Genomic DNA, 25,301 nt, shown 5'->3' with positions numbered 1-25,301 from the left:
GGTAAAATGAAGAGATTCCATGCGGGCGGCTATTTTAGAAGCTGAAATAAGTGAGAGAGCTCGTTCAGAACAGGGATGCAGTGCTGTGACTTATGTAAAGTGTGGGAGTGTTGGTTATATATGTGGAGATCACCCAGACATTTGGGGAACCCACCCTGCATAATGGTTAAAACACACAGGTTCTCTGTGGTCAGGCTGCTTGTAGTTCAAGCACTTACTGTGAAGTCTTGGAGAATTCCACTAAAGCCTAAGGCACATGGGGCTTTAATGAGGATTAAATGAGAAATAACATGAAAAGCAAAAAAAAAAATCGTGCCTAGCTCATAAAATTCCAACCATTATCTGGCACCATTAATGTCAGTTTCTTTTATTGTTGAACTTGAAAAAAGCAAAGTTGTGATCATTTAGGGTGTTTGTTTTTCGTTTTTGTTTTTCTCCCCATGGTTTGCTTTCAGCCCATGTACTTGGCGATCTCCTCCCCCTTGAAAGAACAATCAGCAACAAAAAAAACTTTCAGTGCTTTCAAGATTTATCTGGTATAGGTGCTTAGAAGTAAAATACAGACCTTTTGCTTCTTGAGCCCTGCACTTGGTTTTCAGTTTGAAAGCCATGCAAAGATGCACTTGAGTATCAAATAATACATAAAAGTAAAAATTTGATAGATTTCTCATATCAGGTTACTAAGTTGTTAAATAATTTCTTTGCTGATGCATAGTATACATTTGGTTCCTGAGTGGGGACTCTGTAGAAAGAATAAAGGCTCTTAAGAGCCATTTGATTGGCAGGTGTATTGGACTGCATCCTAATCATGCACAAGCAGGGAGCATGATGACATTGAGAGTCATGCAGGTAGCACTGAGTGTGTGCCAGGCCCTGGGCCACGTCCATGAACTCTCATCCTGTAATACAGGTGATATTACTCCTACTATCTAGATAAGTGAGGCTCAACACTACAGTTTCCAGAGATGTAAATAGCCATCTCTAGAAGAATTCTTATTTCACATCTTGGTTTTTCATTGCAGAATGCTGCTGCTGCTAAGTTGCTTCAGTTGTGTCCGACTCTGTGCGACCCCATAGTCGGCAGCCCACCAGGCTCCCCCGTCCCTGGGATTCTCCAGGCAAGAACACTGGAGTGGGTTGCCATTTCCTTCTCCAATGCAGGAAAGTGAAAAGTGAAAGTGAAGTTGCTCAGTCGTGTCCGACTCTTAGCAACCCCATGGACTGCAGCCTACCAGGCTCATCCATCCATGGGATTTTCCAAGCAAGAGTACTGGAGTGGGGTGCCATTGCCTTCTCTGCATTGCAGAATAGCTCACTCAATCTTGGGCAGCATTCACTCTTGATGTGCCCTTGGCATCTTATAATCTAACAGAGGTGCATATAACAGTTAGTGAGGCTTTCCCTTTTCTGAGCTCACACTTTTCAGTTGCTCTTAGCATGGTTTCCAATCTTCCTACATAGGAGCATGTCTGAACTTCAGGTGTATGCATGTGCTCTCTTTAAAACCACATTTCCATAGTTGGTTTAAGTGCGAGTTCTTCTCATATTCCTTCATAAGCCAGCTTTCAATACTGTTAAAGCATTTTTTGCAGCTCTTTTTAAAATTCTTTTGGAGTGTCTTGCATCTTCTGGTCCTATTGGTGCTCCCAAATGCACTGAGGTACAGACTATTTTGCACTCTGATGGTGTTCTTGGGGGGCTCACTCATGCACAAAGACGGGATCATCAGAAAGTGAGTGATGGGTCATGAATGCATGCAGCAGCTACGTGGCTGTTGGGAGACAAGATGTTGTGTTTCACCACTCCATCTTCACCGTGGAGTGAGCTGAAGAAAATACTGAAGCCATATGGGCCATTTAAGCTGTGAGGGAGCAGGTTCCAGCTGTTAGATACAGATGGGGGTCTCCAGAGGTTATGATATCCTCAGCATTTGAAAGCTTTTAGGCTAGGAACTCAGAAATAAGCATTACTGCAGAATATGATTGTCTTGTTTTCCACCTCGTACTTTAATGTAGCAACAAATGAACTCAGTCTCTGGAATTTCAAAGTCATGCTTAAACTGTTAAAGATGACTTTAAAAGAAACACGCCATTCATTTTCCTGAGTTTGCAGAACTGCCCGAAGACCAGAGATGCAGGTGAGAAATGTCAGAAGACTTATCCTCCTGGAAATGGAAATCAATACCCCATTCTAAATCTACACCCCTCTGTCTATATGAACCCATTAAATGATGCAACGATAGATTATTATAATCAGGATACTGATTCTATTTAAAGGGAGAAGGAGCAGAGTTTACTTCGAATCCTAAGCCATCAGTCATCATTGATGCTGGGGACTCATAAACAAGTGGTGAGGATTAAGGGATTTATCAGAGAAGGTTCAGATGGGGCTACTCACCGGCTCCACTGCACAGGCAGGAAGGGATTAGTAGAGGAGTTACTGTCAGTAGCAGCTGCAGGACAAGATTTTTGATAAAACGTGGTTAAGGACAGCTTTATTAACTACTTTTGTTGGTGTTTTCTCCGAGTTGCACCGTAATACAGGGCTGGAGTCTCTCTCTTTTTTTCCTCCAGAAACCCCATGCAGGGGGTAGTTTTCTTTCACTATATGATTGCTCTCTTTTAGTTCACTGGCGATCTCTCCTTTCTTCATTTTACTTACCATATTTGTGTGTGTGTGTGTGTGTGTGTATACACATTAGAATAAATTTCTGGCTGCATTGTTTTGATCCACCAATCCTAGATCCAGAGTGTCTCTCTACATCATGTCAGCTGTGAGATGGTGTGGTCCAGGACAGGAGAGCACAGAATGAAAAGCCTGGCTCATGTGCCAGGCAGACTTGGGTTTTGCATCCCAGATTAGCATTTTACCAGTCAACCTCACTGGAACCCTGCTTCATCAAAATAAAGGCTTTGGTCCAAATTAAGTGTGAGGTCAATGAGGCTGTTATTATTTATCAATTTAGCATCTCTCCCAGGCCCAGCGTCTCCCAACCCCAGATAAGCATCTAGGTTTAGTGTTGCTCTCCAGCATAGCTGGAAAGGAATAACTAATGGCTACACATAGCTTTGAATGTTGTAATTTTGTACACTCATTTAATATTGGAAGATATAGACTATAATTCTTATTAGTCATCATCATCATTACTACTACCATCATTTTACATATGAGAAAGGGAAGGTAAGCAAAGCAGTGATCCAGTCCAAATTACAAATCTAAAGCACTCTCTCTTCCTAAAAATCAAAAAGAGAGAGATATTACTCACACAACAAAACACTTATTTGTCCCCAATTTACATGTTAACTAGAGCCTGCTGCCTCCCCTTCCACTTTCTTCCCCCACTTTGCTCCCTCCCTCATAGAGCCCAATGAGACTCACACTTCTCTAGGGTTCTCTCCCAGGATGGGTAGGTTGTGACAGGCCACTGGTGAGAAAAGTACTCTTCATTCCTCGTCTCCTTACAAGGAACTGTGAGCAAGAGGAAAGGAGATCAAGAAGGCTTACTCGTCTCAGAGAGAGGCGTGGGCCACTCTGTATGGGAGCCACCCCGGCTCCCCACTTCTTTTCACTCTATGATGCCACCCTGTCATTGTCAGCTGAATTATGAAGTGAAGTAAACACAGACTTAAGGGATTTGGTGGGCCTACAGATAAATCATTTTTCCTTAAAGTTTTCTGTTCAGAATTTTAAGTCTGGAAAGAGCTTTGGCAGTTTTAGAGTCATTTTGAAAATTGTAAAGATGGATGAATAGGTATTGCTAGACTTTGGTCGGAGAAGGCAATGGCACCCCACTCCAGTACTCTTGCCTGGAAAATCCCATGGATGGAGGAGCCTGGTAGGCTGCAGTCCATGGGGTTGCTAAGAGTCGGACACGACTGAGCGACTTCACTTTCACTTTTCACGTTCATGCATTGGAGAAGGCAATGGCAACTCACTCCAGTGTTCTTGCCTGGAGAATCCCAGGGACAGGGGAGCCTGGTGGGCTGCCGTCTACAGGATCACACAGAGTCAGACACGACTGAAGCGACTTAGCAGCAGACTTTGGTGGGTTTAAGACTGTAAGAACTTAGAGTAACTTGAATCTGGCTTTCTGCCATTTTTCGGAGTTCAGTGTGTTGGTGGATAAAGATGGGGCTTGGAAAGGTATAGAGGTGACAGATAACATATCCATTTTACACCTGAGAGACCTGATTTGCCTTGGCTTTACTGCATTTAACTTGAATCTTGTTGTCTTTGTATTGCATTATTTTACCCTCTGCTTCGTTAATTTATCCTTTCATTTATCATTTATACACTCACCAGTTTGAGTGCCTGCTCAAGGCTTGGTTCTGTGCGTAGTGATGGGACATAGCAGTGAGAAGGACCCACATTTTCTTACTCCTTAGAGATAGAAGAGTCTTTATTACTCCTTAAAATTCTGTGTTAGATGATATTAAAGCACAGGAATATGTTTTAGTTTCTGCAGATTTTTCAGGATTTTCAAAAGTCTACAGTTCTTTTTATTCCCCCCCTTTGGATTTTAGATTTTCATATTCCTGGGTTTAATTTAGACTGGTCTTTCCTAAAATGCAGAGGGGTAGACAATGGACAGCACTAATAGTAATTGGATGAAAATAACATAAAAGCTCAAAAATCTAGGCTATTTTTTTGTTCACTCTGAAAAAAGCATTCTTAGTTCATGTCAAGTACATCAGCTTTGCTATTTATTAGTGTATTCTATGAAAACATTGGTTTTAGCTTTTATTTTATTTCATCAAAAATGCCAACAAAATAAAATTAGCAATTAAAATGCTCAAAAAAGACAGAATTTTTCATATTTTTCATTGATTTAGTTTGGGATGATTACTGATATTTTAGAAGTTAACCATTGGTTAGTACAGACTGTTTTTCAGGAGTGACTTATATATCATAGATTCTAAGTCAGATTCTTCCTGCAATTTGAGTTTAGATAATAGCAGCGATTAAAATTAGTAATAGTGATAAATTATAGTAACATTGATAGTAATTTTTCAAAAAGCCTAGATAAAGGGGCAGGAGGGAAAGGTGTGGATCTCTCTCCTATAATCTAAGAAAAAGCTGAAGAGGAAGGTTCAGGAAAGGAGGAGGGCAACACGAGGGCCTACAGTATAAGTTGTTAATGAATATTTATTCTCAGACCCTGATATTGATGTAACTTAAACTCTGCATCTAAATTACAAATGACTAGAAGAGACACTGTAATGGTTTCAGTTTGGTCCGATTCCCCATGAGCTGTGCCCAGAGAGACAGAGGCAGAAAGTTGCTGGTCACCAAGTAGTGGCTTTGTGAGCTGATGTTCTGATAAAAAATGAGTCAGGCAGTTGAACAATATGCCTTCTTCACTACACCTTTGAGCCTGCCCTATTTATTTACACAACTTCTCTTACATGTCAGAGGTACCCTAGCTTACCAACTCAGCTATCACACAAGATAAGCAGAGTGCCAGTCCTCCCCTACCCAACCAGGAAAAAAACTGAGTCTCATCCAGAGGTTGTATCTAGATGCAGTGCAATGAGCAGCTATAAAACCTGCTTGTTAGTCACTGAGTTTCCTAGGTGATGTGCTCACCTCCCTAATTTTTTACTTGACCTTGTCACGCAGTTCGGAGATCTCTAGATAAAATGGTAAATGTACCTATCTCTAGTCACACAGAGTAGGACACGACTGAAGCGACTTAGCAGCAGCAGCAGCAGCACAACATGTATATAGTCTTTGGGGAAAAGAGTGGGAACAAAATAATTCAAACCATTTGAAAAATTAAAAATCACTTCAGTAAAATAACCACTTAACCTACAGCAACTAAGAAACTCAAGGAACCAAAAGGAAAACAGGCAGAGGCTTATAAGGAAGCTTTCTGTAGACACTAGTCCTTTGCTAGTATTTATCTTTTGTCTACCCTTCATTCTAGATTTTTTATGTCTTTATGTGGAATGTAATGTTGACTCCTAAAGTGTTTGACTCCCTAGTGGCTCTGCCTGCATAAGGTCCTTGTAATCTTCCAATTAATCCTTGTTTCCTTGTTACTTGTCATCACCTTCATCATCACTCCTACATAGTACTGTGCATATACCAGGTACAAGGAATTATAAGGCTTGGTGAGATCTACATATGTGTTTATGTAAGTCTGTAATGTGTATATAAATATATATTTTACATATATATGTGTATATATATATATATATATTGTTGTTCAGTCGCTCAGTCATGTCCGACTCCTTGTGACCCCATGGATGGCAGCACACCAGGCTTCCCTGTCTTTCACCATCTCCCGGAGCTAGCTCAAACTCGTGTCTGTTGAGTCAGTGATGCCATCCAACCATCTCATCCTCTGTCATCCCCTTCTCCTCCTGCCTTCAATCTTTCCCAGCATCAGGGTCTTTTCTAATGTGTTGGCTCTTTGCTATTGGAGCTTCAGTTTCAACATCAGTCCTTCCAATGAATATTCAGGACTGGTTTTCTTTAGGATTGACAGGTGTGATCTCCTTGCAGTCCAAGGGACTCTCAAAAGTCTTCTCCAACACCACAGTTCAAAAGGATCAATTCTTTGGCATTTAGCCTTTTTTATGGCCCAACTCTCACATCCATACATGACTACTGGAAAAACCATAGCTTTGACTAGACAGACCTTTGTCGGTAAAGTAATGTCTCTGCTTTTTAATACACTGTCTAGGTTTGTCATAGCTTTTCTTTCAAGGAGCAAGCATCTTTTAATTTCATGGCTGCAGTCACCATTTGCAGTGATTTTGGAACCCAAGAAAATAAAGTTTTTCACTGTTTCCATTGTTGTCCCATCTATTTGCCTTGAGGTGATGGGACTGGATGCCATGATTTTTGTTTTTTGAATGTTGAGTTTTAAGCCAGCTTTTTCACTCTCCTCTTTCACCTTCATCAAAAGGCTCTTTAATTCCTCTTCACTTTCTGCCATAAGGGTGGTATCATCTGCATATATGAGCTTATTGATATTTTTCCCAGAAATCTTGATTCCAGCTTGTGCTTCATCCAGCCTGGCATTTTGCATGATGTACTCTGCATATAATTTAAATAAGCAGGGTGACAATATACAGCCTTTTTTTTTGTATATTGTGAAAAAAAAATACCAGCCTTTTTTTGTATATTGTGTATTGTATATTTGTGTTTATGGCTAAGCATAGTGAGATATATAATCCCAGTGTAGGTCTTAGCTATTGTGTGTCAGTAACCTTAAAGTTACTTTCATCATTTATTTTCATTATAATTATGGCTTTTTACAGCTTAGTTAAAATTTAACTTTATTTTGTATTATTTTTTAACACACTTTACACTTCTATTATTTCAGCTATTTGTAAGGCCAACTATTTGTAAGGCCTCCTCAGACAACCATTTTTACTTTCTTTTCTTGAAAATGGTCTTGTTTACCACCTTTTGTACAATGTCACGAACTTACATCCATAGTTATCAGGCAATCTGTCTATCAAATCTAATCCCGTGAATCTATTTCTCACGTCCACTGTATAATTGTAAGGGATTTGATTTAGATCATACCTGAATGGTCTAGCTGTTTTCCCTATTTTCTTCAATTTAAGTCTGAATTTGGCAATTAGGAGTTCATGATCTGAGCCACAGTCAGTTCCCAGTCTTGTTTTTGCTGTTATATAGAGCTTCTCCATCTTCCGCTACAAAGAATATAATCAATCTGATTTCGGTATTGACCATCCCGTGTTGTCCATGTGTAGAGTTGTCTTCTGTGTTGTTGGAAGAGGGTATTTGCTATGACCAGTGTGTTCTCTTGGCAAAACTCAGTTAGCCTTTGCCCTACTTCATTTTGTACTCCAAGGCCAAACTTGCCTATTACTCCAGGTATCTGTTAACTTCCTACTGTTGCATTCCAGCCACCTATGATGAAAAGGACATCTTTTTTTTGGTGTTAGTTCTAGAAAATCTTGTAGGTCTTCATAGAACCATTCAACTCAGCTTCTTCGGCATTAGTGGTTGGGGCATAATAGTGGATTATTGTGGTTTTGAATGGTTTGCCTTGAAGATGAACAGAGGTCATTCTCGTTTTTGAGACTGCACCCAAGTACCACATCTCAGACTCTTTTGTTGACTGTGAGGGTTACTCCATTTCTTCTAAGGGATTCTCACCCACAGTAGTAGATATAATGGTCATCTGAATTAAATTCACTCATTCCAGTCCACTTTATATGTGTGTGTGTGTGTGTGTGTGTGTGTGTATAACTTACTCAATCTTTAAAACAGTTCAAGAGATGATTTTTATAGGGAAAGATTCTTGTCTATTAAGATACATTAAATTGCTTCCTAATATAACAACTGCTGCTGCTTCTGCTGCTAAGTCGCGTCAGTCGTGTCCGACTCTCTGTGACCCCATAGATGGAAGCCCACCAGGCTCCCCCATCCCTGGGATTCTCCACGCAAAAACACTGGAGTGGGTTGCCATTTCCTTCTCCAATGCATGAAAGTGAAAACTGAAAGTGAAGTCGCTCAGTCGTGTCCGACTCTTAGTGACCCCATGGACTGGCCTACCAGGCTCCTCCGTCCATGGGATTTGCCAGGCAAGAGTACTGGAGTGGGGTGCCATTGCCTCCTCTGAATATAACAGCTAGGAAGTCATAAAACTAATCTACAGAACTCTTTCAGGGTCTTTCCATTATACTCTATTGCCTTTTACTTACAAAATGTAAACGTTTTTCTCCAGGAAAACTGAACATGTAGGCAAAAGATAAAGCTGCTTAATAAAAACAGACTTGGTTAGTGCCACTATGGAATGTCTTGTTTTCCAGAAAAAAAAAGAAAAAAATGAATCACCCTAATCTGCTGATATGCTCTAAATTTGAGGGGCCAGCAAGCCACATAGTGGGAGGTTAAATGCAGTGGGTTTCTTGAATTTTATTCAGTACAGGTATGTTTCCTTACCGAGAATGAGACCGAGACTCACAAAGTTAAAAGACAGGAATCACAGGGCAATAAAAATGAAATCTAGGTTTTGTAACTCTTAGTCTAGTGCTCTTTATATCACTGCTAGTATTTCTAGGTGGAATTAAATAGTGTCATGTAACAGAGCTCTCTATTTCAAAGCCATGCTTTAGATCACTTAGTCTAACCCAAAAACAATGATATACGTATTATTTCCATAGCTTTTTAATTTTTTTTAAACCATGAGAAAGGAAAACAAATAAACAAACAGGAGTTTGGTTAGTTTACCCACAATCACACTGCTATGTGACACCATCAAAATGTTTAATTTAGATCTATCTCACTCCTAATTCATGATGTTTCCACTCTGACATACTATTTATAGCTTGATAAATTTATTATTTGAAGAGGTAAAAGACCTAGGATAGATGTTTCAAAATATCTCAATATTTTAAGCTGTTAAATATTAACTTCTCTTGTTTATTAAAAACTCTAATCTCTTAGACTTCAGACATCCCCACTCACTCCACCAAAATAATCCATCTGTGTCACTCAGTGTATCATCTGTTCACACTGGAGATTTGATAGTGGATTAATTTTGCATCTGTATATTCACAACTTGGACTTTTTGTGGTCTTGGCTAGGTTTTACCTTACTATACAGTGGATTAGGACTCTTAAATAATGATATGTCTCTAGAAAGCAATGAACACTCTAGGTATCATGCTTATATGAGAGTCCTCAGATGCTTCTCCAGTCCCTGAATTCTCTACACTGTGAAAGCAAGCTTTGAAAATCTGTATTTTGACAGCATCTGTGGAAGTGCTTTAAACTCGAAGTCACTTCCAGGCTTTAGAGTTCTTTATTCAGTCACATTCTCCTTTTGAACAATACGGCTTAGAAATTTGTTTGGTAATGGGGGAAAGGCCTTGGTTTCTTTTATTGTCAAATTCCAATTGCTTTGTGAGTGATTGTAAAATGTAGAGCTAGTGTCTGTAATGCAGTTGCCTCAGCATAATACAAAATGCTCATTGTCAACTTCTCCTGAGAAAAAACAGCGTACTGCTGTTGTAAAGGATTCTGTTTATACTTCTCCAGTGTTCAGCCGAGTAGTATCTTTAAACGTGTAGGACCATCAACGTGTAACATACATCTGGGTGTCACCAAACTTCTGTCTTTTCTGAGCTGGGAAATGGAGCAGATGCTGTTGGGAACCTGATTTACTTGCCCTATTTCTCTTCAAAAGAGACCCTGGCATTTTTTTCTCTCACATTTCCCCACAGTTGTGGTGTGCCTCCCTTACTGTGGTTTCTAATTAGGATACTGCTGCTGCTGCCGCTGCTGCTAAGTCGCTTCTGTCGTGTCCGACCCTGTGCGACCCCAGAGATGGCAGCCCACCAGGCTCCCCTGTCCCTGGGGTTCTCCAGGCAAGAACACTGGAGTGGGTTGCCATTTCCTTCTCCAATAATTAGGATACTCCTTGATACTAAATACATTATTTAAGAGTTTCATCAAAATAAAGCACCGTGTGAGTTGTCCATAAAGGACAATCTATAAAGTGCACCTTTATCATGTTTCTGTATGTTTATTTGCAGAAGGTGAAACATTAAATTCTGCATAAGAATTTGCTCTCATCTGAGGACCCATGTTGAGTCAATTCAGTTATATGTTGATGTTCTAGCCAGCTTTAGCTGGTTGAGTTTAAATGGGATTAACTGAGGACAAATTCAGCTTGCCTGAAAAGCACACAATGTAGTTTTTAGAATTTTTGAGATATGATGGTTTAGAAAAGCTTAGTCAGAAGGCATCTGGAATGACATCTCTTTCTTTCTCTGTCTCTCTTTCTCTCTCCCTTTCTTCAAATGTTCATAAGTTAAAGGACTTCCCTCTTGCATCCCTAAGATTTTATGTACTTGGACCTTGAGGTCTCTTCAGTAAAACAGAGGCTTTGGGGGCAATCATGCTTCTCTAACCTTTCACCAAGACCTGATATTGTATTGAGATATGCTAAAGCTGAAACTCTAGTACTTTGGCCACCTCATGCGAAGAGTTGCCTCATTGGAAAAGACTCTGATGCTGGGAGGGATTGGGGGCAGGAGGAGAAGGGGACGACAGAGGATGAGATGGCTGGATGGCATCACCAACTCAATGGACATGAGTTTGAGTGAATTTCGGGAGTTGGTGATGGACAGGGAGGCCTGGCGTGCTGCAATTCATGGGGTCGCAAAGAGTCGGACATGACTGAGCGACTGAACTGAACTGAACTGATGAGCACATGATTTTAGAAGCTGTGCTTTAGAAAATTTGCTTGACCTCAGGAACCATGATTCTGGTTTTTTTTTTTTAGGAGATGGAATAGAGTAGAGCTCCAAATAGTTTGGGCACTGTATTATTCTTTTTAGATAACTTCACAGTATCTTTTGAATGATTTATATTTGAAGTTTATGAGTTATAAGATTGATAGTCCTCAGAAATTTTACATGATAAGATGTTGCTTTAGACGTAGGTATTCTTCTCTTCACATATGCTCACCAAAATTCCAAGTTCCCCTCGATGATGTGGGGCTGAGCCTTACCTGTAATAATACCAAACCTTTTCAAATATGGAAGCATCTAACTTTCATGGATCCCTTCACACATCAGGTAATCCAGCTCTTGGATTTTAAAGATCTTACGTAATAATAATAATAATAAGTATTTATCTGTGTAGTAAAGAAAGTAAACTATTCACCTTTGAACAAAACTGTATCTAAATTAAAAAACAATTAAAGCTCAGCTAACAATGTTTAAAAAGTGAAATAAATTTAAAAATTAAAATAAGCTCATCTTTAAGAGAAATGTGAAAGTTAAGTTATGAACACATAAGGCTATTTCATTTCCACCTCAGAGCCCTTGAGGGCAGAGAGAGCCCTGTTGTGAGAGCTGGGAAATCATGCTCTGACGACAGGCAACTCTTTGCTCCGAGGGTTTGTGGACGTGTAGTTGTGCTTAAAAAGCAAATGAGCCCTGAAATGAATGTGAAGGAAAACTGTGCAATTCCACAACAAATTATACAATTACAAGTAACTCTGCTGCTTCAAACATGCCAAATGGAAAGTGATGCTGTCTCTTTGGAGGAATCTCTTTTTATCAGTTTTAAACAGGTTATTTTCTTCACAGACATAGAAACACAATCAGGTATATTATATTTGTGTGAGTTGAAAGATAATGAGAGGATTTTTCTAGCACTTTCCCATTGGTCCAGGTAGCTTACAACAGTGGTTTGCTTTGTGGATTCTTCTCTATCATAGCCACAGATGGGACCAGTGACTGCTGAGTAGCTCTTGTTTTTGTATGTTTTTTTTTCCTCATTGATGTTATTAATGTTAATCCTTTTTATTCTGTTTCTCTCCATTATACATTGTTTTTTTTTCCTTTATGTATCTTCATGTATTTATGAGCTCTAAAAACCTGCTACATCAAGAAATAGACTAAGTGATAGCCTAAGCAGGAACTACATAAAATATGATTAGCTTTTCTGAATATGATAGGATGCAGTGGTTATCAAATGCATAGAGGAGAAAACAGTGCTGAAAGGAACTCAAGTCTTTCACCTACAGGAGGCTGACTTGGGGAGCAGTAGTTGAGAACCATTCTCAACATGGCAAATTTGGTGGGTAAGTGATAGAGTGGTACAGTACAGTGGTCAGCATGTCCCAACATTCACACTCTGTTCACATCATATATAAAAAGCAATCAAGTCAGTTCTCTTTATTTAAGTGAATTATACAAAATTCTCTGTGAAGAAATGCATTTCTTAGAAATGATTTCTTCTTAGACATCTTATTTTGGGTCAGCCTGTGACTTGGTGACCTGAGACTTGTTTCAGGAGATGTTTTCTTACTTTAGCATGATCCACTGAGTAATCAAGTTATGATGAGATTGACCTCCTGCAACACAACTATAATTCAAAAATACACACATACCTCTTATATTCATAGCAGCACTAGTCACAATAACCAAAACATGGAAGCAACTTAAATGTCCACCAACAGATGAAGGGATAAAGAATATGTGGTACCTATATATATACATTGGAATATTAGTCATAAAAAAAATGAAATGATGCCATTTGCTGCAACATGGACCTAGAGATTATCATACCAAGTGGTGAGTCAGAAAGAGAAAGACAAACACTATATGATATCACTTATATTTGGAATCTAACATATGACACAAATGAACTTATCTATGAAATAGATTAACAGACAGAGAACAGACTTATTGTTGCCAAGGTGGAGGGGGGATGAATTGGAACTTTGGCATTAGCAAAGGCAAACTATTGTGTATAGAAAAGGTCCTACCGTACAGTACAGGGAACTATATCCAATATCCTGTGATAAACCATAATGAAAAAGAATATTAAAAAGAAGAATGTACATACATATGCAAATGCACTTCAATAAAAACATTTAAAAAAAAAATGATTGGCCTCCTGTAGAACAGAAAGGAAAAGATTAAAGAGGTAGTTTAGGGGTGGCTTCCCTGATAGCTCAGCTGGTAAAGAATCCATCTACAATGCAGGACACCATGGTTTGATTCCTGGGTCTTCCTGGAAAAGGGATAGGCTACCTCTCCAGTATTCTTGGCTTCCCTTGTGGCCCAGATGGTAAAGAACCCACCCACAATGAAGGAGACCTGGGTTTGATCAATAGGTTTGGAAGACCCCCTGGAGGAGGGCATGGCAACCCACTCCTTTCTCTCTTGCCAGGAGAATCCCCATGGACAGAGAAGCCTGGAGGGCTACAGTCCATGGGGTCATAGAGTTGGACACAACTGAGTGACTAAGCACAGCACAGGCCTGCAGGTTCTGGAATAAGACAGACTTGAAACTGAGTTGTCTCTATAGTACTTACTAGCTTTGTGACGAAGTTGACAACCTCTCTGAACCTCTGTGGATTCAGTTATAAAATGAGGATATCAATAATAGGTCTTAATATGGTTGTGAGACTTATCATCAGTAAGATGATAAGTGTAATGCATGTAACACCCTGTTTCTTAAGGAGTATATCAGCTATGATCAGGAAAGACAGATGGAGGAATAGAAGGTTCTAATGTAGAATAGCACCCTGGGGACCAACAGTGCCTTTTGAATTTTCTATAATCTCTTACTTTAAATATAATGTTTAAGGCATTCAGATAGACTATAATTAATTTAGGATATTGTATATTACTTTTTTTGTTTTAACAATTGAGTTTTAAAGAAGAATAAAGAGTAAAACTTGTTAAAATTTGCTTTTCTAATTGTCGTAACAATGGGCCAACTTTTAGGTCTCTGTGTTTGAAGTGTTTCTGGTGGAAGTGTGATACCTTCTTCATGTTTTGATTAGAGACGGTTCTTCACATGCAGAGCTCTTTATAAAATGTTGCCCTGGTTGATTACCAAGGAGCAGATCGTACCAAGAAGTATGTTTTTACGAGACCACTCAGGGAGATACTGAAGGGCAGGGAAGCCTGGCATGCTGCAGTCCATGGAGGTTGCAAAGAGTCAGACATAACTTAGTGACCTAATGATGACACAGGGACTTGGATGGAATCGCAGTTGTCAAAGAGTGTATGATTTTTTTTTTTAATGTAATTTAAGGAAGTAAGTTGCCTTTAAATTGGAGGCATGATTGATGTTCAGAATCCCTCCTGGCTAATGCTAGAGTGACTCGAGTTCAAGGGAGATCATCTCATTTCACTGGTTGCCTGCAGATTGCAGAGGGTATCTCGGGGAGAGATTTAGTGCCAGGGAACTTAGCAGAAAGCCTTCTCTTGGCAGCGGGATGACTACACACTGAAAACAACATTATTGTTTAGTGGCAGCCACTCAGAAAAAGCACTGGGGGTTTTGTCATTCATTGGAAGACTTGGAGGGTGCTAATAAAATACATTAGAGGCAGGTTGTTCAAAATAGTTCTAAAAATGGAAAAGAATCCAAATGTTTATTGCAGCAATTTTATTGCTGGGAAACATGGGCTTTATGATCAGAGTGTTTGTAATATATTCAGTTGGGTCTCTGAGGAATTTCAGGCTGGTGAGAATTATTTGGACTGCATGAGCATAATTATGTTACAATTTGAGAGCTAAATCTCTCTTTGTTTTTATCATACATTTTATTTTATTAATCTTTTAGATGGGAGCAGCTCATGAGGAAAATTGTTTGCCCACCAAAGGCAAGAGCTGGGGTCTGTCCAAGACCTTCGTTATTAGCCAGTAAATCCGGGTTTTGTGTCAGCTCAGAGTTCTCCCTTTGGTGAGGTTTTTGTGGCATCTGTGTTAAATTCCACTGAGTCGTCACTCCACCAAGGATTCTAGTCAGAGACAATGAGTTTCTTACACAGAATCTTCCTGGTTTGTCTCTGGAGAATCTCTTGCCTCAAATTTTTGTTATCCACATTCCAGAATTGGGGGTCAAATATTTTTAGAGGGTTAATTAGCTGACATCCCGGCATCCAGCAAACTCTCTCTTTCCTTGTTCTTCCCTTGTTCTGTAAGATAAAGCAGCAAGTTTCTGGTAATGGTGGTTATTGGAGCAAATGGTGATTGTTCACTCCCTTGGTGTCTCCTGCAGGAATAAATGCTATGATCGGCTGAAGCAGCCCACAAAGCCAACCCTCCACTCAAGCCAACATTATAGAATGGGGCTATTTAAAATATTTAAAAGATGTATAGTTATTTAAAAGATATATAGCTATTGTTTACTTAACATGTGACCCAATCACTAATCGGATCTATGTTAGCATACCTGTGGAACACCTCCCAAGAACGGTGACAATTCTATATTTTGTCAGAGATGTTACCACCTTCAGAGCATTGCCTTATGATCCCACCACTATTTTTAATCAATTAAAGTCTTGAGTGACCATTATGTATTTCATGAGACATACAGTATCATAAAATGTGGCAAGTGGATTCAGTGAATTTAAGGCTAGTTTCAGAGAGACCTTACATAAATACAACCACAGTGAAGCAATAAATGACTTTATAATTGTTCAGTACTAAATTATAAGATATAGGATGTTGTCACTTCGGACTTTCAGAAGAGAGGGATGGTGGTTAGACAGTGGTGGTCCTAGAAGAAGGGTCAAGTACAAAGGTATAAGTAATTCAAAGTGTGAAGAGTTTCCTAAACACACATGGTGGAGAAAAATGCAAAGAGCAGCTTGTGGGAGAAAATTGGGTGCTGAGGGAGGGTTAGAGAACTGGGTTGAATAGGAGAGGTGTGTCCAGGCCAAAGGCATTCATTATTTTTGGAAGTGTTTTCATCGCTTGAAAACTCTTCAGTCTGGGATCTGGCCGAGACTGTTATGCAGGAGGATTTCACATGCAAAGTCCGTACCCCATAATTCAATGTCAAAGACAGTCTCCCCTCCCTTGGGTGACAAATTACCTTCTCTTTTCTAATCTTGTTTTGAATTCTCTGCAAGCTGAGTTAGAACGCTGGTGAATTTAATTAGTATTTTTTATCCCAAACATTTGTACTGTTCCAGGGTGGAACCCCCCTTTTTTTTCTATTTAACACTGTGACCTTTTTCTCCAAAAAGTTAACATTCTACAATGGAAGGATTTCTAGCTGAATTAAAGAAAAGAGAATCATTTTCCCAAATAATTCTGTGATAGTATTTAATGCTGTGCATCACATAGGAAAGACACTTCAAAGCTAATATGCTAGACTTCCTCTAAATTTTTTGAATCTCTGTTAATACTCATAGCACTTTATACTGATTATAAGTGATGAAGGAATAGCAGTTCCATTTAACAGGTGGGAACCATGAGTTTTCCAGGCCTTGAATGCTGGTTTGGAATTTTAAAAATTTGTGAAAAAGGCTTATCTGATTTCCCAAATTATCAACTCAATTCTCTTCCTAAATTCTCACCTCTTTTCCTAAATGTTCTCTTCTCCCCTAGTTGCCATATTCTCATCTAAATCTCTTCTTTCCCCCTTGATACATACAGCATGCATAGAGTAGATTGTCATTTGCTAGACTCAGCAAAGGGAAGCACTGTGTTTAAGAAGAGGGAAAGCTCTGGAGTCAGAGAGATCGAGTTTGAGAACTGGCTCTTTGTTTCACATCAGTGTGGCCTCGATCCAGTTATTCAGCTCTTCTGTGTTTCATTTCTCTTAACTGTAAAAACATACAGTAGTGGTACCTGCATAATACATTGCTGTGGGGATTAAATGAGATATGATGTATCAAATGCTTAGTACAAGGCTTGTTTTATAATAGTAAACATCGGCAGTTATTAATAACTTTATATTATGCTGGGTACAGCTGCTGCTGCTGCTGCTAAGTTGCTTCAGTTGTGTCCGACTCTGTGCGACCCGAGACGGCAGCCCACCAGGCTCCCCCGTCCCTGGGATTCTCCAGGCAAGAATACTGGAGTGGGTTGCCATTTCCTTCTCCAATGCAGGGAAGTGAAAAGTGAAAGTGAAGTCGCTCAGTCGTGTCCGACTCTTAGCGACCCCATGGACTGCAGCCCACCAGGCTCCTCCATCCATGGGATTTTCCAGGCAAGAGTACTGGAGTGGGGTGCCATTGCCTTCTCCTGGGTACAGCTAGTCTATTTTTATTGTATGATTATCTTTGTTTTATGTTTTCCTAAGCTCCATCTTGCATTTCTTTTTGTGTAAACGTCTAGAAAATACCATAGTAAAGTGATACCTGTTAATTTATGTTTGACAATAACTAGTGGTGGGCTAAGTAGTAAACTTAAAAGAATGATATAATTTTATAGTATGTATTTTCTAAACATTTTAAGATTGAGTTTAGAATTCATACAGCAGGTAACATTGATTATGTCACCTAATTCAAACTGTAAGTGTTTGTAAAAATGGTATTCAATTTGGGAATCTGATTACTGAATGAAATGTTTAAGTATATTCAAGACTGGAAACATGGCTACACTACGCAGAAGACCTCAGAGACTCATCACAGGAGAGAAACTAATAAAACATCAGAGGGAGGAAATGAAAAAAACAAAAAACACATGAAAGTCTAAGTCAGTGGAGACAGAAAGTATGAAGGAAGAGGACTGGCGATGAAAAATAGGACACATCCCTCCGAGGTAGAGTCATTAGAAGTAACAGATGCACATAATCAACGAACTGCTTTCATCTTGAAAAGCAGAACAGATAAAGGATGCATGTCACATTTGAGTGGTGCAGTAGAAAGTTCTTCTCAAGGTTTATTGAACAAACTATTCTGATGAAGAAAATGTTTCATTCATTCCAAAGTCCTAGACACCTCCAGTATTGTGTGTGAGAAATGGCTTTGGGGATAATAACAGCTACCACTAGAACAATCAGAAAAATAAACTCCAGGGAACATCTAGGATGATGTTCACCATGTTTGCCTAGAATTATGTTCACCACCTCACCATGGTGTTCACCTCACTGGGAATCAAAATCATATGTACCTCTGTTTCCTCACAAAAAGTTGTATGATGCTGTTTTGAGAGGACTTATTAAGTGTTGATTCTGAGAACAAAGAGTAGATTATGCTTAGGCTGAACCACATGAATACACAACATTTTTTTACACACTGTTTATTATTAGTAAATATTTGTTGGAAGAAGGAATTAAACTTTGTTCAAATGCTGCATGTTACGCTGGTACAGACAGTTTTGTGATTTTGGGGGTCGATATGTTTATTGTTTAGATGAGATACCACAAGAAATATCAATGGTACGGGATGATATGTGCTAAGAAAAATATTTTAAAAGTCTTCTGTAGTTAGATAGGTTTGGGATATTCTGACTTATGCAGTGTTAAATAGATTTCTTGACTGTAAGACTTCAGAGAATTTAATATGCCTGAGTGCCCTGTGAATCATCAATAAGTCTATATTGCTAAGCTTATTTCGCTATAGGCAAGCTTTTCAGAGTATCTCACAGTACTAATGTTTTGCTAAACACAGTCAAAAGCCTAGCAGGAGACTTTGATATTCACAATGTCATTAACTGCTTAGCGGCCCTCAGAAGCTGATGATCTGAGATAATGTGTAGTTTTCTCTAGGTCAGCATCTAGGTTTCAGCCCTTGTATAGAATACTTCTTAGTTTGTTTGTTAGTGCTGGTGTTGATGCTGCTGCCAAGTTGCTTCAGTCATATCTGACTCTGTGCAACCCCATAGACGGCAGCCCACCAGACTCCCCTGTCCCTGGGATTCTCCAGGCAGGAACACTGGAGTGGGTTGCCATTTCCTTCTCCAATGAATGTAAGTGAAAAGTGAAAGTAAAGTCACTCAGTCATGTTTGACTCTTCACGACCCCATGGACTGCAGCCTACCAGGGTCCTCCGCCCATGGGATTTTCCAGGCAAGAGTACTGGAGTGGGCTGCCATTGCCTTATCTGTGTTTGTTAGTGAGTCCAGCTATTTGCCACCTTCTCAATTTTCATTCCAGGTGGTGTCACCATTTTCAAGTAATAAAACGTTGTTTCTTTATTGGGAAATAAAAAAGATATAAGAAGAAAAATTTTAGCTAGAAAATGGAAATTGTAGAGATATTAAGGAATAAAAAATTGAATTCAGGTGTGTTTTTTTTTTTTTTTAAACAGCAACATATCCACCATGTGATTTGTATAAAAACAAGAGTGATTCCAGAACAGATTGTACTAAATGTTCCAGCTAGTGCAAAAGTTGCTCTTCATGTAGCAAATAGAACTTTACTGAAACTTAGACAGATAGACCATTTGTATGTGAAACTATGCATAAGAAGTGGATAGCTTTAGAAACATGAATGGAGTAATTCAGGACTCTGAAGGCAGTGTTCTGTATTTGTGAATTTCTGATAATCGTCATGATTTTTCCACTGAGGGTACTAATCTAGCTTCTGTTGGGTGGTAAGTTTACCCAGTTCTCTGTGCTATCTTTGGTGCCAAGAACATTTACCCTAAAAAAGGCATTGGCTTCATTTTCCAGATGAGGACACTGAGGTCCAGAGAGATCAAGACACTTGATAACCTCATCATACAGGACTGGAGTTTCAAAGCAAAGCCTGCCTACCTCCAAACTCTCTGGACTGCACTGTTCTTCTTTTTAATGAGAAAGCAACTTTCTTAAATTAGGATTAACTGAAGAGTCTGAATGGTCTAGTGGTTTTCCCTACTTTCTTCAATTTAAGTCTGACTTTGGCAATAAGGAGCTCATGATCTGAGACACAGTCAGCTCCCTTTCTTGTTTTTGCTGACTGCTTACAGCTTCTAAATCTTTGGCTGCAAAGAATATAATCAATCTGATTTCGGTGTTGCCCATCTGGTGATGTCCATGTGTAGAGTCTTCTTTTGTGTTGTTGGAAGAGGGTGTTTGCTATGACCACTGCATTCTCTTGGCAAAACTCTATTAGCCTTTGACCTGCTTCATTCCATATTCCAAGGCAAAATTTGCCTGTTACTCCAGGTGTTTCTTAACTTCCTACTTTTGCATTCCAGTCCCCTATAATGAAAAAGACATCTTTTTTGGGTGTTAGTTCTAAAAGGTCTTGTAGGTCTTCATAGAACCATTCAGCTTCAGCTTCTTCAACATTCCTGGTTGGGGCATGGATTTGGATTACTGTGATATTGAATGGTTTGCCTTGGATACGAACAGAGATCATTCTGTCGTTTTTGAGATTGCATCCAAGTAGTGCATTTCGGACTCTTTTGTTGACCATGATGGCTACTCCATTTCTTCTAAGGGATTCCTGCCCGCAGTAGTAGATATAATGGTCATCTGAGTTAAATTCACCCATTCCAGTCCATTTCAGTTCGCTGATTCCTAGAATGTTGACATTCACTCTTGCCGTCTCTTGTTTGACCACTTCCAATTTGCCTTGATTCATGAACCTGACATTCCAGGTTCCTATGCAATATTGCTCTTTACAGCATTGGACCTTGCTTCTATCACCAGTCACATCCACAACTGGCTATTGTTTTTGCTTTGGCTCCATCCCTTCATTCTTTCTGGAGTTATTTCTCCACTGATCTGCAGTAGCACCTACCAACCTGGGGAGTTCCTCTTTCAGTATCGTATCATTTTGCCTTTTCATACTGTTCATGGGGTTCTCAAGGCAAAACTACTGAAGTGGTTTGCCATTCCCTTCTCCAGTGGACCACATTCTGTCAGCCCTCTCCACCATGACCCACCCTTCTTGGGTAGCCCCACGGGCATGGCTTAGTTTCCTTGAGTTAGACAAGGCTGTGGTCCTAGTGTGATTAGATTGGCTAGTTTTCTGTGAGTATGGTTTCAGTGTGTCTGCCCTCTGATGCCCTCTTGCAACACCTACCGTCTTACTTGGGTTTCTCTTACCTTGGAGGTGGGGTATCTCTTCACGGCTGTTCCAGCCAAGTGCAGCCACGGCTCCTTACCTTGGACAAGGGGTATCTCCTCACTGCCACCCCTCCTGACCTTGAACATGGAGTAGCTCCTCTAGGCCCTCCTGCACCCACACAGTCACTGCTCCTTGGACGTGGGGTTGCTCCTCTCGGCTGCTGCCCATGACCTTGGCATGGGGTTCCAATGCCCTTGGACATGGGGTTGCTCCTCTCAGTCGCCGCCCCTGACCACTAGACCATTCAGGTATGACCTAAATCAAATCCCTTATGATTATACAGTGGAAGTGAGAAATAGATTTAAGGGACTAGATCTGATAGATAGAATGCCTGATGAACTATGGACTGAGGTTCCTGACATTGTGCAGGAGACAGGGATAAAGACCATCTCCATGGAAAAGAAATGCAAACAAGCAAAATGGCTGTCTGGCGAGGCCTTACAAATAGCTGTGAAAAGAAGAGAAGCAAAAAGCAAAGGAGAAAAGGAAAGATATAAGCATCTAAATGCAGAGTTCCAAAGAATAGCAAGGAGAGATAAGAAAGCCTTCTTCAGCAATCAATGCAAAGAAATAGAGGAAAACAACAGAATGGGGAAGACTAGGAATCTCTTCAAGAAAATTAGAGATACCAAGGGAACATTTCATGCAAAGATGGGCTCGATAAAGGACAGAAATGGTATGGACCTAACAGAAGCAGAAGATATTAAGAAGAGGTGGCAAGAATACACAGAAGAACTGTACAAAAAAGATCTTCACGACCCAGATAATCATGGTGGTATGCTCACTCACCTAGAGCCAGACATCCTGGAATGTGAAGCCAAGTGGGCCTTAGAAAGCATCACTACGAAAAAAGCTACTGGAGGGGATGGATTCCAGTTGAGCTATTTCAAATCCTGAAAGATGATGCTGTGAAAGTGCTGCACTCAATATGCCAGCAAATTTGGAAAACTCAGCAGTGTCCACAGGATTGGAAAAGGTCAGTTTTCATTCCAATTCCAAAGAAAGGCAATGCCAAAGAATGCTCAAACTACCACACAGTTACACTCATCTCACACGCTAGTAAAGTAATGCTCAAAATTCTCCAATCCAGGCTTTAGCAATACATGAACAGTGAACTTCCAGATGTTCAAGCTGGTTTTAGAAAAGGCAGAAGAACCAGAGATCAAATTGCCAACATCCGCTGGATCATGGAAAAAGCAAGAGAGTTTCATAAAAACATCTATTTCTGCTTTATTGACTATGCCAAAGCCTTTGACTATGTGGATCACAATAAACTGTGGAAAATTCTGAAAGAGATGGGAATACCAAACCACCTGACCTGCCTCTTGAGAAATCTGTATGCAGGTCAGGAAGCAACAGTTAGAACTGGACATGGAACAACAGACTGGTTCCAAATAGGAAAAGGAGTACGTCAAGGCTGTATGTTGTCACCCTGCTTGTTGAACTTATATACAGAGTACATCATGAGAAACACTGGGCTGGAATAAGCACAAGCTGGAATCAAGATTGCAGGGAGAAATATCAATAACCTCAGATATGCAGATGACACCACCCTTATGGCAGAAAATGAAGAGGAACTAAAGAGCCTCTTGATGAAGGTGAAAGAGGAGACTGAAAAAGTTGGCTTAAAGCTCAACATTCAGAAAACAAAGATCATGGCATCTGGTCCCATCACTTCATGGAAAATATATGGGGAAACAGTGGAAACAGTGTCAGACTTTAATTTTTGGGGCTCCAAAATCACTACAGATGGTGATTGCAGCCATGAAATTAAAAGATGCTTACTCCTTGGAAAGAAAGTTATGACCAACTTAGATAGCATATTAAAAAGCAGAGACGTTACTTTGCCAACAAAGTTCCGTCTAGTCAAGACTCTGGTTTTTCCAGTGGTCATGTATCGATGTGAGAGTTGGACTGTGAAGAAAGCTGAGCGCCAAAGAATTGATGGTTTTGAACTGTGGTGTTGGAGAAGTCTCTTGAGAGTCCCTTGGACTGCAAGGAGATCCAACTAGTCCATTCTAAAGGAGATTGTTCCTGGGTGTTCTTTGGAAGGAATGATGCTGAAGCTGAAACTCCAGTACTTTGGCCACCTCATGAGAAGAGTTGACTCATTGGAAAAGACTCCGATGCTGGGAGGGATTGGGGGCAGGAGGAGAAGGGGACAATGGAGGATGAGATGGCTGGATGGCATCGCTGACTCGATGGACATGAGTTTGAGTGAACTCCGGGAGTTGGTGATGGACAGAGAGGCCTGGCATGCTGTGATTCATGGGGTTGCAAATAGTTGGACATGACTGATTGACTGAACTGAACTGAACTGAAGAGTCAGTATTTCTGACTTGTGGTATCAGAATTTCAAGCCCTTTATTTTAATATCTAAAATCCAGTATAATATGATTAGTTCTAAAACTTCACTATCTGATATAGGAAACTCACAGTAATTATCTTCAATTTTCTTCTAGGTTTTACTCAATAAGGCTGATTTTTATAGATGCCCACGGCCCTGTTTTTGGATAGTTATGCCTTGAATAGCTACTGTCTAACAAATAGTGAACATCCAATAAATGTGAGTTACCATTATCAGAAACAGACATAGAGAATAGACTTATGGGCATGGGGAAAGGAGAGGAGAAGGTGAGATGTATGGAAAGAGTAACATGGAAACTTACATTACCATATGTAAAATAGATAGCCAACAGGAATTTGCTGTATGGCTCAGGAAGCTCAAACAGGGGCTCTGTATCAAACTAGAGGGGTAGGATGGGGAGGGAGATGGGAGGGAGGTTCGAAAGGGAGGGGATGTATGCATACCTATGGCTGATTCGTGCTGAGGTTTGACAGAAAACAACAAAATTCTGTAAAGCAATTATCCTTTAATAAAAACAAAATTACATATAACTTTGAAAAAATAAAATATCAGGCAAAAATAAAATAAAAAACAAATGTGAGTTATCATTATCTATGGTAACAGGTAGTGACAGAAATTCTGCTATAGAATGCATCTTATTTAAAAAGTATCCAAGCCCACATTAAATGTTATGTTCTCCATGTAACCTTCTCTAGTCTCCTGATTTAGAATATCTCTCCATCCCTTAAGTGTACATAGTGCTATATTTAGCATTTATAAATAGTGATATTTAGCATTTCTCTATTGTTTTTACAAGAGCTAGTGTGGTCTAGGTAAGCACAGAGAGTTTGGAGTCAGAATGCCTGGCATTAAACGTTCCTCCACCATTTATTATCTATATGACTTGGGTAATGTATTGATAGCTTAAATTTTCTATGCTTCAGTTTCCTTGTCTGTAAAATGAAGATGCATACTGAAAATATCTCTTACATGCCATCACAAACATTCAGTGTGTTAGCATATGTTAGGCTTCCAGGTGGCTCAGTGGTAAAGAATCCACCTGCCAACATAGGAGCCACAGGAGACATGGGTTCAATACCTGTGTCAGGAAGATCCCCTGGAGGAGGAAATGGCAACCCGCTCCAGTATTCTCCCTGGGAAGTCCTATGGACAGAGGGGCCTGGCAAGCTGCAGTCCATGGGGTCACAAAGAGTCAGACATGGCTGAGCGATTGAGCATGCACGCACGCAAGCATATGTTAGGCATTTGGATGAGTGACTGGCAGGTGTTTCTACTCAGTAAATGGTAGCTATTATTAAATTCAAGGAAAGCTTTACCCTCAACTGGATTATAAGCTCCTTAAGGACTAGGGCCAAGCCTAATTCACCTCTGTCTGGCAAATTATAGGCACCAGATAAATATTTCCATTTGAGACATGCATTGAATGAATGCTTATGGAGATTTTCTCACAGTTTTGCTGTATTTTTCATTGCATTTTTAAAGAACTGTAAATGTCAGGTGAATGTTCCTTAGAAAATTAGTTGCACCTCTTTAGCCTTTTATTCATGGCCTTTCCACCTTGGCTGATCCCATCTCTCCAAATCTTTCTGTCTGTTTAAAGTGGTATCCTTAGGGAAGAATTATATAAGAATATCTGTGCTACATGTAATTGAAGTTGTAGCTCATTGTAATTAAAA

The 25,301-nt window shown here is 39.8% G+C and overlaps 1 protein-coding gene across 2 annotated transcripts in view; it reads left to right on the top strand.

The window, feature by feature from the left end:
- The window catches only part of SORCS1 (sortilin related VPS10 domain containing receptor 1), a 579,121-nt gene that overhangs the window by 67,124 nt on the left and 486,696 nt on the right, over window positions 1–25,301 (top strand). The gene's annotated exons all lie outside the window — the stretch shown is intronic.

This window comes from Bubalus kerabau, chromosome 22 (assembly GCF_029407905.1).
Source record: "Bubalus kerabau isolate K-KA32 ecotype Philippines breed swamp buffalo chromosome 22, PCC_UOA_SB_1v2, whole genome shotgun sequence".
Classification (NCBI taxonomy): Eukaryota; Metazoa; Chordata; class Mammalia; order Artiodactyla; family Bovidae; genus Bubalus; species Bubalus kerabau.
This window is presented reverse-complemented; position numbering and strand designations above follow the sequence as displayed.